Here is a 13,395-nt window from a genome sequence, read left to right as displayed (position 1 = left end):
TTTGGAAGACTGGGTTCACAGGTACAAGTAGTCACCACAAACTGGGGTCTTCCTTGCTTACAGTGGATGACCATGGCTTCTTCTGTGCCTTGTCATGATCTTCACTCTTCATGAAGCATTGCAGAACCCCCTTCCTGGATGCTGGATCTCACCGTTGATCTCATCTGCCCAGTCTGCTGGAGTTGTCTTCTCATGCTAGGGCAGGCATATCCCTATCTCACTGGGGTATGAGTCCCAGCGGCTACCCTCACCTGGTTTAGCCTGTCTGTTGAAGTGATGTACCAGAGTGTGGCTGCTGTTGCATGCAATCTGCTAATATATTTATTTGTAGTAAATCTCTAAGATGGTAGTTGGACACATGCTATTCAATTGGGGAGTTAACATCGATTTATATATAACTTTAGAAAGACTGAAGAACTTAAATAAGCCCATGTGCAGAAACCTTTGTTGCGGAACACCTCAAATAAATAGACAAAATATTTAGCAGATGACTGGAATGATCTGAAGAAACATTCCTATTTGGAAACAACCTATCCAAGTAGACTGCCAAAATAGTTTAATCCTCTGGCCTGCAAAGTTTATGAGAAGTGACACCACCGTATAGCAAATGCAGATAGTTTAACCTCAATTCACATGGTGCTACATGGATGACTGGTTGCTGATAATGCTGGTGGAATGCCTCGCTGAGCAACTTCACACAACAATTGTTACTGCTGTTATGAAGTTGCATTTGAAACAAGAATACCGATCCTGCACTGCATCAACATGTCAAGGCAGTCAATTTCACAACATTTCTATTTATAAACTGAGAGAGCTCTTGTGTACTGCTCTTCAGTTGAATATTGTGACCCAATTAACAAGTAGAGTGATTTAAAGCATATAGTATTCTGATGCCATAAGTAATTGAACGTAATGAGGAAACTTAACTCAGAATAAAATACTCTCTTTTTATTTTGATTCATTTATTGATATACAGTGTGGAATAGGCCCTTCGAATTGTGCTGTCCAGCAATCCCACTAGCCTAATCACAGGACAATTTACATTGACCAATTAGCCTCCCACCCAGTTGGTCTTTGGACTGAGGGAGGAAACCAGAACCCACGCAGTAACAACATACATGCTCCTTACAGGCAGCAGGGGTATTTGATCTCGGGTTGCCTGTACCGTAAAGTGTTTTTTGCTAACCACTGCACTACCGCGCCAATCTCTTAGAAGCCACTTAAGTTAACAATCTATGTAAAACAAAGCTTATTTGAAAAAGGACAATTGTAGTAGAATAATGCTTACGGCAGCAGTTTTGAGATGGTTGGTAGATGTCAACTGAAGAACATGTCTGTTCATGACAAGCTGTTATTTCACTTATTGCAACATAAAAATAAGTTATCCTTTTCAAATTAATTTCCAACAGTGGTTAATATCAAATGAGCCAAGAATAAGTTAATAAACTATTTGTCCTTGTGGATCATTTAACTATTATTTTCCTTATAGCTCAGCAGCATTTTGTCAAGACGAAGTTCTACAAGGGGAATATTTGGCTTCTGACAAAGATTATGTTTATTAGCAGTAATTATTTTAACAAGCATTATTGCCACTCCCAGCACTGTCTTCGTTTAAGCAGGCAACTGTTGTCCCTTTCCATGCCTTGCGGTGCATCGGGAGGCAACCTTGCTGTTTCTCTTTAGCATTTGTCTGCTTTTATTTTTGTGGCTGAATTGTTAGCTCGATGCTCAACGCAGCACGGATGGAAAGTATGCAAGGAGCCAGCCAGATTTGAACCCAGGACCACTCAGTTCAAAGTCTGGTGCAGATCCCACTACACCGCCAGCTGGCTTTAAGCAGGCAGTGAATACTAAGAAATAAAGGTTATTAAATTATGAAATTAAACTCCCCCCCCCAGCACAATCACATAATTATCTTTGGTTGAAAACCTTCTTGCAACGGTAGCCCAGTGTTCACACAATGCTTTACAGTATCAGTGACCCAGGTTCAATTCCCGCCACTGCCTGTAAGAGGTTTATATGTTCTCCCTGTGACCATGAGGTTTTCCTCCCACAGTCCAAAGACGTACTGGTTGGTAGGTTAATTGGTCATTGTAAATTGTCCTGCGATTATGCTGGGACAATCAGGGGTTGCTGGGCGGTGTGTCTCAAAAGGCCAGAAGGGTCTATTCTGTGCTCTATTGCAATAAATAAACAAACAAACAAATAAATAAAGTTCCAGATTATCTTTTTAGATGTGAAAAGGTATTATTCCTGACCAATTGTCTTGATTATGTAACTGAGTGGTAATGCTTAACTGTGTCAAATGAAACTGGATATTTAGAATATGTGGTAACATCTCAATTTATTAACTATTGTATTAAGTCTAGACATCGTTCAAGCTTGCATTTTGGAAAAAAAAACGCAGATGTGAGATTTCCTTTCAATTCAGTTATTCGTGCTCTGAATAGCTGCTTCACACAGTCCGTGAAAGCCCCAGTTTAATCTGTGCTCTGAAATAAGCTAGCAGATGTCACCGAGCCTATTGACAAAGTACCTACAACTGGGCTTGACTTCCATGGCTTAGGGAAGGGGAAGTAGACAGATAAAGATGCCCAAACCGTAGTTACTCCCTGATCTACAATGAGGACGAGTATGTGGATGCCAGGCTCGGTTGTCAGGTTAGTCAATACCATGATGTGTCACGTACTTCAATAGCCCGCTAACAATTATTGTCTGGGGCTTACACTTAGGCAAGGCATTGAAAAGCAACTACACCTGTGGTAGCAGTCCTCGGGGAATGCCGACAGAAAAGGAGCAGGTTAATTATGAGAAAAATAAGTCCAGAAAAGTGAAAATCCTACAATAAACACAAGAATGCAAGTTTTATAATACTTTAATCACGGATACATTTAATTTTTTTTTTAAATGACAGCCCGTTAAGGCTGTTAAATGCTCTCTACTCTGCATCATTTCTTAAAAATAGCAAAGCCCTGACATTCAAGCCCATGCTGCAAAAGGGAGGGGTGTTAAGACAACAGGCGCAGAGCTGCAGAACTCCAGACACTGACTGCTATGTCAAGAATTGGGGAGGAACACAAATAGCTGAAGACAGGTGACAGATTCTGCATGCTATTTTAAAAGAGAATAACTAGCCAGCTTAGCCCAGCTGCTCATTAATGGAATTAATGCAATTTAAATTAGTTGCAGGTAACTGGAAGTGTTCTCGGTAATATCACCGTCCATTTTTACAAGGAACCTACAAATAATGCCTTCAGCTAAGGAACCTCAATAATACACTAACAACTCTCATTTGAAATTATAAATACATACTTATAAATTCTTATGCTCATTTAAACAAATGGTACAGACTGAAGAGGAGGGAAATGGTCTCTACCATGTTACTTGGAAGGAGGATCTTCAGTTATAAAAGAATGATTGGAAAGGTCAGTGTTCAGAAATTCTAACAAAAATTCAAAATTTTCTGAATCAGAACTGGGTTTAATATCACTGGCATAAGTTGTGAAGTTTATCATCTTTGCAGCAGCGGTACAATGAAATACATAACAATAGAGAAAAACTGAACTCCAAAAAGTGTACCTCTGCTTTAAACCTGTGTTTACCCCGAGAAAGACTACCATGACCGTGAAGCTTTGCGCGGGCAGGTGTGCGCGCCAATGCCTGTACGTGCCAATCAGTTTTGGCTCAATTTTCCCGATTCTGGTAAGTGAAACTACACTGTACATACATTATTTCTACTTTATATATGCTGTGTACTTATCATATCATTTCTCCTTTTACTATATGTTTGTGTTATTTTAGGTTTTATGCGCTATTTGGTAGATTACTTTTTGGGTCTGGGAACACTCAAAAATGTTTCCCATATAAATTAATGGTAATTGTTTCTTCACTTTACGCCATTTCGGCTTACTAACAGTTTCATAGGAATACTTTACCTTCGGATAGCAGGGAAATCCTGCATAATTAAATAGTTAATAGTTAAATAAGTAGTGCAAACATAGAAATAAAAAAGTAGTGAGGTAATTAGCATGGGTTCAATATCCATTCAGAAATCGATGGTAGATGGGAAGAAACTGTTCCTGAATCATTGAGTGTGTGCCTTCTTCTAATACTTCCTTCCTGAATGTAGCATTGAGAACAGGGCACGTCCTGGGCGAATTGGGGGGGGGGGGGTGGGGTCCATAATGTTGGACGCTGCCTTTTTGAGGCATCACTCCTTGGAGATGTCCTGGATTCTATGAAGGCGAGCGCCCATGATAGAGATGACTAGGTTTACCAGTCTCCGCAGCTTATTTCAATCCTGTGCAGTCGCCAACACCCACCAACAGTGATGCAGCCAGCTAGAATTTTTGTGATGTTTTTGAAATTCTAGGTGAAACCATTTCCATAAGGTAAATGTGGACTCCGCACTTGCTCACAGAATTTGTAGCGTAGACCTCTTTGTGTATGACACATGAATACACACAGAGCAGTGACATCAGTTCATGTGCAATGTATGAATAATGCTGCTTCAGTGCAATATTTATTTTGGTTTTCAATTTTCATCTTAACAGCAGGCCTTCTACAGAGATTAAAGGTCAGCTCATCTTAGTAAAATGGTCCACTCCTGAGTTCCCAAGCAGCTAAAATTTAACCTAATATCCTCCTGCCCCAAGAGAAGCTCATCCTTCCTCTGGGAGCAGCAAGGTGGTAGGCCCTGACAACCATAATCCCTGCCCCAGGTGTTTACTTTTAGCAGCTCAATGGTCATTAGAGATATGTGGTACTTGCATGAATTAACTCTGTGACAACTCAAGGGCAAATCTTCCCCAAAGCAGCTCTATTAGTTCAAGTGACAGTTACCAGCTGTATGCAGATTTAAAACGTATCCTAGCCCAATTTAACTTTCCTTGGAACAATGGGGTCTAAAATGAGTTCGCTGGAAATACAGATATCAAGATCAAGAATATTTAACTGAGAAGGTGGTGCAAGCTGATGCATAAATAATTTTAACAGGGAATTGGGCAGCTGCTTATTAATGAACACCCAAGGCAAGGAAGTAGCTAAATAACACTATTCACAGCGCTAAGCTAGCACTGGCAGGATGGAACAAATGGCCTCCCTTCATGCAGTAAGCTACCGTGTCAACAGAATCCTGGGAAGTTTTAAGTATGACCAATTGCAGTCTTTGCAATCACAGTTTCAGGATTATTTAGGCCCCAAGTAAAAGGCAGCGACAAAAATCAAACTCCTTTTAAAATTCAGGTTAAAGTTGATAACTTGTTTTAGAATTCCTCTTCATTTTATACTCTGATTAAAATTACACAGCAGGAAGGATAATGGGCAGAGAAAAGGCAGTGAGATGTCGTTTGGTCAGAGATTCTCTGTATTATTTATTTATTTTTGTGGACTTTGTCTTTCTGTTGAAGATTGGTTGTCTGTGAGGTTTTTTTTCATTCATTGTATATTGTATTTCTCAATTCTACTGTGAATGCCTGCAAGGAAATAATCTCCAAGTTGTATATCGTGAAATATTTGTTCTTTGATAATAAACTTATTTTGAAATCTACTTTTTTCTTAGTGAGCTCAGAAGAGTCAGCATGCTATTATTTTGCCTGTACATCAGGAGAAGAAGGTGTGTTGAGTAAGTACGGAACATAATAGTGGCCCAGAATTTGCAAACATCGGCCATCACTGTCCTCTGCATTAAGAAAGCACTTAGTGCATGTCCGCTGAGAAAAAATCGCGTGACGAACACTGTTTCATCCTTAGCAGGATACCCAATGCCTTTACATAGCTTATAAAAACTTTGACACCTTTAGCTGCTGAAGTTTCAAAATATTCACATTCAAAAATACATGAACTATTAAAAAAAATTAAAGCACAAAAATATTTACAAAACATAAAATAGTTTTGATTCAAATTTACCAATGGATAACATATGCTGCCGATCCAGTGTGTAATGAGACTGTGAAGAAGGTCAGGCAGACGATAGGGCAAAATTGCAGTCAGAGGGATGGGTTGAAGTGTAACTTGGGGGCAAAATTGAAAAGGGCGATGAATACAGGACTGAAAATGTTATGTTTGAATGCAGACAGTATAAAGAATAAGGTGGATGATCTTGTAGTACAGTTAGAGATTAGCATTGACATTGTATGACGTATGAAACATTGTGGCCATCACGGAGTCATGGCTGAAAGAAGATCATGATTGGAAGCTCAGCATCCAAGGGTACACATTATATCAAAAGGACAGGCAAGTAGGCAGAGGGGTGGGGTGGCTTTGTTGGTAAAAAAAAATGGAATCCTTCATAAGTGATGATATAGGTTTGGAAGAAGTGAAATCTTTATGAGTAAATCTAAGAAACTGCAAAGGTAAAGAGACCCTGATGGGAGTTAAATACAGGTCCACAAACAATAGTCAGGATGTGGGATGTGAATTACAACAGCCTGATATCAGTGACTGGGAAGACGTTGTAGTCCGTTATTAAGGATGAGATTTCAGGGTACTTGAGGCACGTGACAAAATAGGCTGCAGTCAGCATGGTTTCCTTAAGGGGAAATTTTGCCTGGCAAATTCGTGGAGGAAATAACAGGCAGGATAGGCAAAGGAGAGTCAGTGGATGTTGTGTAGTTGGATTTTGAGAAGACCTTTGACAAGGTGTTGCATATGAAGCTGCTTAACAACAGGAGCCCGTGGTATAACAGGAAAGATGCTAACACGTATAGAAGTTTGGCTGATTGGCAGGAGGCAGAGAGTGGGAATAGAAGGGGCCTCAATACTGGTTAGCTACCTGTGACTAGTGGTGTTCTGCAGGGGTCAGTATTGGGAATGCTTCTTTATGCATTATACTGTATGTTAACGATTTGGATGACATAATTAATGGCTTTGTGGCCAGCTTTGCAGATGGTACAAAGACAGGTAGAGGGGCAGGTCGTGTCAAGGAAGCAGGGAGCCTGCAGAAGGACTTAAGACAGATTGGGAGAATAGGCAAATGAATTACAGTGTTGATAAATGTATGGTCATGCGCTTTGGTAAAAGGAATAAAGTTATAGACTGTTTTCTAAATGGGGAGAAATTTCAAAAAATCAAGAGGTGCAAAAGGGATTAGGAGTCCTCATGCTGGATTCTGTAAAGGTTAGCTGGCAAGTTGAGTCAGTGATAAAGAAGGCAAATACAATGTTAGCATTCATTTCAAGAGGGCTAGGATATAAAGGCAAGGACATGATGCTGAGGCTTTATAAGCCATTGGTCAGACTGTACTTGGAGTATTGTGAGCAGTTTTGGCCCACTTATCTAAGAAAGGAGTTGGCATTGGAGAGGATCAAGAGGAGGTTCCAGGAGTGAAAGGGTTAATGTATGAGGCGCATTTGACTGCTCTAGGCTTGTGCTTGTTGGAGTTCAGAAATTTCAGAGGGGAATCTCATTGAAAGGCCCAGATCGAATGGATGTTTTCAAAAGTGGGTGAGTCCAGGACGAGAGGGCATAGTCTCAGAGGGATGTCTATTTAGAACAGAGATGAGGAGGAATTTCTTTAGCCAGAGGGTGGTGAATCTGTGGAATTCATTGCCATGGATGGCTGTAGAGGCCAGGTCTTTGAGTATATTTAAAGTAGTTGGTTCTTGGTTCTTGATTAGTCAGGGTGTTAAAGGTTATGGAGAGAAGACAGGAGACTGGGGTTGAGAGGGATAATCAATCAGCTGTGATGGAATAGCAAAGCAGACTCAATGGGCTGAGTGGCCTCATTCTGCTCCTATGTCATATGGTCTTTTCAGGTATAGATCTGTATTTAGATGAACTGAGACCCTGTTCCTGTACCAGGCCCAAACTGCCACAGGTTGCACAAGTGGATTCCCCACCATTAGGAGGTGGAGAATTGCCATAACATTGTGCTCTATTGCTGGACTCCACATGGTGTTCAGCTTTTGAGCATAATAGAAGATTCCTTGGCAAACAGCAGACAGCAGTTTGGGTCTACCGTGCGGGAATCCCAAACCATCTGGAACTTAAGTGGGATAAAGCCACCAGTCATGCAAAGAATTGCTGACCATTCCCGGGGAAATTCTCTGTAAATTAATTTGCTGCATGAAAGAAAAATTGTTCTTTTCTTTGTGAAGTGTTATCAATCCACTCACCAGAGTATTGCTGAAGTTTGTAAAAGCATGTGGAAGAAAGACATGATGTAATTCTGATACAAAGGAGGTCTTGTAGTATGTTTGCTAATTTATTACCGTATCATTAGATGCAGCAGGGGAACATTCTGAATGGGAACTACTCACGTCAGTGATAAGCACCCCCTCATTCTCATCCCCTTCCCCATAAGAATAGGGCAGACCCAAAGTCTGAAACAAAGATCTGGACTTACAGCCTTCTGCACAAGTCATCAGCAAACATTCTAGGCAGGAACAATGAACCTTTCTGAAACTGCCATACAAATTTAACATTATTTTTCCTAATAACAGCGTATTTATACAAAGTTAATCATGTACTGAGACAAATCAGATGTTAAATTTAATTAAACATCTTTCCTTTTTTATTCTCTGAGATGTTCTTTTCCTTGTATGTGACAACAGACAGAAATGGATTTCCCCCCTATTTATTGCAAAAAGGATACAGAACTTTAATATCTTGTGATATAAGAAGGCTCTTTCAATTGTTGTGAAAACAGAAGTTTCCATATTGATATTTGCTACATAACTACTTACAACTTCTGACTCAACAACAACCTCTTTACTCAATGTCAACAAGACCAAGGAGATAAGTATTAACTTCAGGAGGAAATCAGAGGTCTATGAGCCAGTCCTCATCAGAGGATCAGAAGTGGAAAGGGTCAGCAACTTTAAATTCCTTGGTGTTATCATTTCAGAGGACGCAGCACAACTGCAATTATGAAGAAAGCACAGCAGAGCTTCTACTTCCTTAGGTGCATGCATAGATTTGGCATGACATCTAAAACTTCGACAAACTTCTATAAATGTGTAGTGGAGAGATTATTGACTGGCTACATCACAGCCTGGTATGGAAACACCAATGCCCTTGAACAGAAAACTCTACAAAAAGTAGTGGGCATGGCCCAGTCCATAACAGGTAGAGCCCTCCCCACCACTGAGCACATCTACATGAAGCGCCGCTCTCTTCTCGTTGCTGCCATCAGGAAGTTAGTACAGGTGTCTGAATACTCTCACAACCAGGTACAGGAACAGTTACCACCCTTCAGTCATCAGGCTAATGAACCAAAGGGGTTAACTTCACTTGCCCCATCATTGAAATATTTCCTCAACTTAAAGACTCACTTTCAAGAACTCTTCATCTCATGTTTTCAATATTTATTGCTCATTTATTATCATTATTTCTTTTTGTATTTGCACAGTTTGTTGTCTTTTGCACAGTTGAACGCCTAAGTTGGCAAGGTCTTTCATTGATTCTGTTTATTATTCTATTATGAATTTATTGAGAATGCCCACAAGAAATTGAACCCTAGTGTTGTATGTGGTGACATATATGTACTTTGATAATAAATTTACTTTGAACTTCTGAAACGTGGGAAATCACAGTAATTAGTTGCTCATACAGCTTTGTAGAATGAAGAAATATCTTTTCAACTACAAACATTGATTGCAACATTCTAACTTTTCTCTAACAATGGATAAGAGGTGTTTGTTGTAGTTGTGGTCTTCTTGAAAATGAATTAGCCTCCTTCTTGACCCAAATATAAAAAAAGTTAAGTAAAAGACAGGCTGTAGAAGGACTTAAGACAGATTAGGTGAATGGGTATGAAATGAAGTACAATGTTGGAAAATGCATGGTCATGAATGTGTATACTATTTTCTAAATAGGGAGAAATGCCAAAAATTTGAGATGTAAAGGTTCTTGGGAGTCCCTGTGCAGAACACCCTAAAGGTTAACTTTCAGGTTGAGTCGGTGGTGAGGAAGGCAAATGCAATGTTAGCAATAATTTCAAGAGATCTAGAATATAAAAGCTATTATATACTTTAGAAGGTACTAGTGAGACTCACCGTGAGTATTGTGAACAGTTTTGGCTCTTCATCTAAGAAAAGATGTGCTGGCATTGGAGGCGGTTCACAAGGACATTTCCAGGAATGAAAGGGTTATCATGCAAGGAATGTTTGATAGCTCTGGGTTTGTACTCACTGGAATTTAGAAGGATGGGGGGTGATCTCATTGAAACCTACCGAATGTTGAAAGGCCTAGACAGAGTAAATGTGGAAAGGATGTTTTCCATGATGGAGGAGTCTAGGACAAGAGGGCGCAGCCTCAGGGTAGAGGGGTGTCCATTAAAAAAAAGATGCGGAGAAATTTTGTTAACCAGACTGGTGAATTTGTGGAATTTGTTACCACATGAAGCTGTGGAGGTCAGGTTGTTGAGTGTATTTAAGGCAGAGATTGATAGGTTCTTGATTGGACACAGCATCAAAGGTTATGGAGAAATGGCCGGAAAATGGGGTTGTGGAGGAGATAAAAGGATCAGCCATGATTGAATGGCAGAGCAAACTCGCTCAAGGGCTAAATGGCCTAACTCTGCTCCTATGTCTTAATTTTTCATGAATTGTTGCCCAACAGCATGGACTGAAGAAAATCTGGTTTCATAGCAATTGGTTTCATGGTCATTTTCAGTATATTTAAAGAAGCGTTCTTTCAATAAATCTTGCAGGTTCATTGAGATAGGTAAGATTGAATGTTACTGCTTCGTTAATCTAAATTAGTATTTCCCTCTAAGTGAACTGCATGCTTGATCAGTGAGAATTCTTACTTGGGTGTTAGGTACAATTCTTACCCTTCTCAAATTTTTTTAGGGCATGCTGCATTCTTCTGAGCGAATAAATTGTTATGCTATATCTATGACGTCAGTATCAACTAGGATCCGGACAAGAGATGTGTAAAGAGGCCCTTCGTAAACATTACAGCTTTTGCCAAAACTATTCTGGTCAGAGTCCAAAAAGTGAAAAAGTTGTAGCGATCAGTCTATCTGCGACAGAATAGAAAGCTGGCCAGCAGAGTTGCCAATGAACACAAAATCAACTTTGACTTAAGTACTTTTTTTGTCATTAATGCAACGTCAAGAACATAGCTTCGGCAACGAAGACTGCAAGTGCGCAAGTGTCTGAAAGGTGAAATAATGTTTCTGACATTTGGATCACGTATAGGACAGTGCTGGTTCCAGTTGTGGGAAATGCAGGAGAGTAGGTAGTGAATTCTGTGGGGTGATTATAATTTTATCCAATTTAAAGCAATTTTGGATAAGGGCATGAAAAATATCCAAGGTTTAAACTGAACTACTAAAGTTGGAGCACCTTCACTTTGAAAGGGAGAACACAGATACAGCTGTGAAGATCACTGCTGCTCTTGATAACACTGTGATCTCCAACTCAAAGGCTGATGTTAGACTGTCTTTAAAGAGAGTGAACCCTTGCAAGGCAGAAGGTCCTGATGGAGTACCTGGTAAGGCTCTGAAAACCTGTGCCAACAAACTAGCAGGAGTATTCAAGGACATTTTCAACCTCTCACTGCTACGGGCAGAGGTTCCCACTTGCTTCAAAAGGCAACAAGAATACCAGTGCCTAAGAATTTGGTCTGCCTTAATGACTATTGCTCGGTAGGACTCATATCGACAGTGATGAAATGTTTTGAGAGGTTGTTATGACTAGACTGAACTCCTGCCTCAGCAACAACTTGGACCCATTGCAATTTGCCTATCATCACAATAGGTCAACGACAGACGCAATCTCAGTGGCTCTCCACATGGCTTTAGATCACCTAGACAACACAAACACCTACATCAGGATGCTGTTCATCGACTATAGCTCAGCATTAATACCATCATTCCCACAATCCTGATTGAAAAGTTGCAGAACCTGGTCCTCTGTACCTCCCTCTGTAATTGGATCCTCAACTTCCTAACCAGAAGACCACAGCCTGTGTGGATTGGTGATAACCTATCCTCCTCGCTGACGATCAACACTGACACACCTCAGGGGTGAGTGCTTAGCCCACTGTTCTACTCTCCATATACACATTACTGCGTGGCTAGGCATAGATCAAATACCATCTGTAAATTTGCTGACGATACAACCATTGTTGGTAGAATCTCAGGTGGTGACGAGAGGGCGTACAAGAGTGAGATATGCCAACTAGTGGAATGGTGCCACAGCAACAACCTGGCACTCAACATCAGTAAGACGAAAGAGCTGATTGCGGAATTCAGGAAGGGTAAGACGAAGGAACACATACTAATCTTCATAGAGGGATCAGAAGTGGAGAGAGTGAGCAGCTTCAAGTTCCTGGGTGTCAAGATCTCTGAGGATCTAACCTGGTCCAAATTGGTCGATGTAGTTATAAAGAAGACAAGACAGCGACTATACTTTATTAGCAGTTTGAAGAGATCTGGCATGTCAACAAATACACTCAAAAACTCCTAGAGTTATATTGTGGAGAGCATTCTGATAGGCTGCATCACTGTCTGGTATGGAGGGGCTACTGCACAGGACCGAAAGAAGTTGCAGAAGGTTATAAATCTAGTCAGCTCCATCTTGGGCACTAGCCTACAAAGTACCTAGGACAGCTTCAGGGAGTGGTGTCTCAGAAAGGCAGTGTATTAAGGTCCTCCAGCACCCAGGGCATGCCCTTTTCTCACTGTTACCATCAGGTAGGAGGTACAGAAGCCTGAAGGCACACACTCAGTGATTCAGGAACAGCTTTTTCCTCTCTGCCCTCTGATTCCTAAATGGACATTGAAACTTTGGACACTACCTCACTTCCTTTTTAATATACAGTATTTCTGTTTTTGCATGTTTAAAAAAAAATCTATTCAATATATGTAATTGATTTACTTGTTTATTTATTATTATTATTTTTTTCTCTCTGCTAGGTTATGTAGTGCATTGAACTGCTGCTGTTAAGTTAACAAATTTCACGTCCCATGCTGGTGATAATAAACCTGACTCTTAAAAAGAGGGGGGGATAGGACTGATGAGAATGTGCCAGGAGCCATTATAGGCAATTTAGATGCAACAGGCTTCCATCTCACAATTCCAGCAAATTTCACAGGCATTTGGCCCATATGAATCAAGCAAGCTCTGGTACGTAAGACTAAGTGAAGAGTACAGGGTCTTCAAAACTAAGAAAAGGAATATAGGCTGGACACATTTCTACAAAGTGAAATCTTGGTCTCTCTAGATTCAAAGTATGTTTATTATCAAAGAATGCATAAATGATACAACCTTGAGATATGTTTGCTTACAGGTAGCCAAACAGCATGAAATCCAGAAGTACCCATTAAAGAAAAAAAAACAAAAGACCAACACTCGGTGTGCAAGAGAAAGGAAACAAAATCACGCAGACAATTGAAAAAATGGCCAGTTTCAATAATGTTATTTCAAGGAATAAGTGAAATGTGTA

General features: G+C 40.3%; 1 protein-coding gene across 1 annotated transcript in view; it reads right to left on the bottom strand.

The window, feature by feature from the left end:
• The window catches only part of LOC132383464 (microtubule-actin cross-linking factor 1-like), a 509,885-nt gene that overhangs the window by 127,142 nt on the left and 369,348 nt on the right, over window positions 1-13,395 (bottom strand). The window lies entirely within an intron of this gene.

The sequence above is a fragment of the Hypanus sabinus genome, chromosome 30 (assembly GCF_030144855.1).
Source record: "Hypanus sabinus isolate sHypSab1 chromosome 30, sHypSab1.hap1, whole genome shotgun sequence".
NCBI lineage: Eukaryota > Metazoa > Chordata > Chondrichthyes > Myliobatiformes > Dasyatidae > Hypanus > Hypanus sabinus.
Note: the sequence above shows the minus strand (reverse complement) of the source record. Positions and strands in the feature narration are given on the sequence as shown.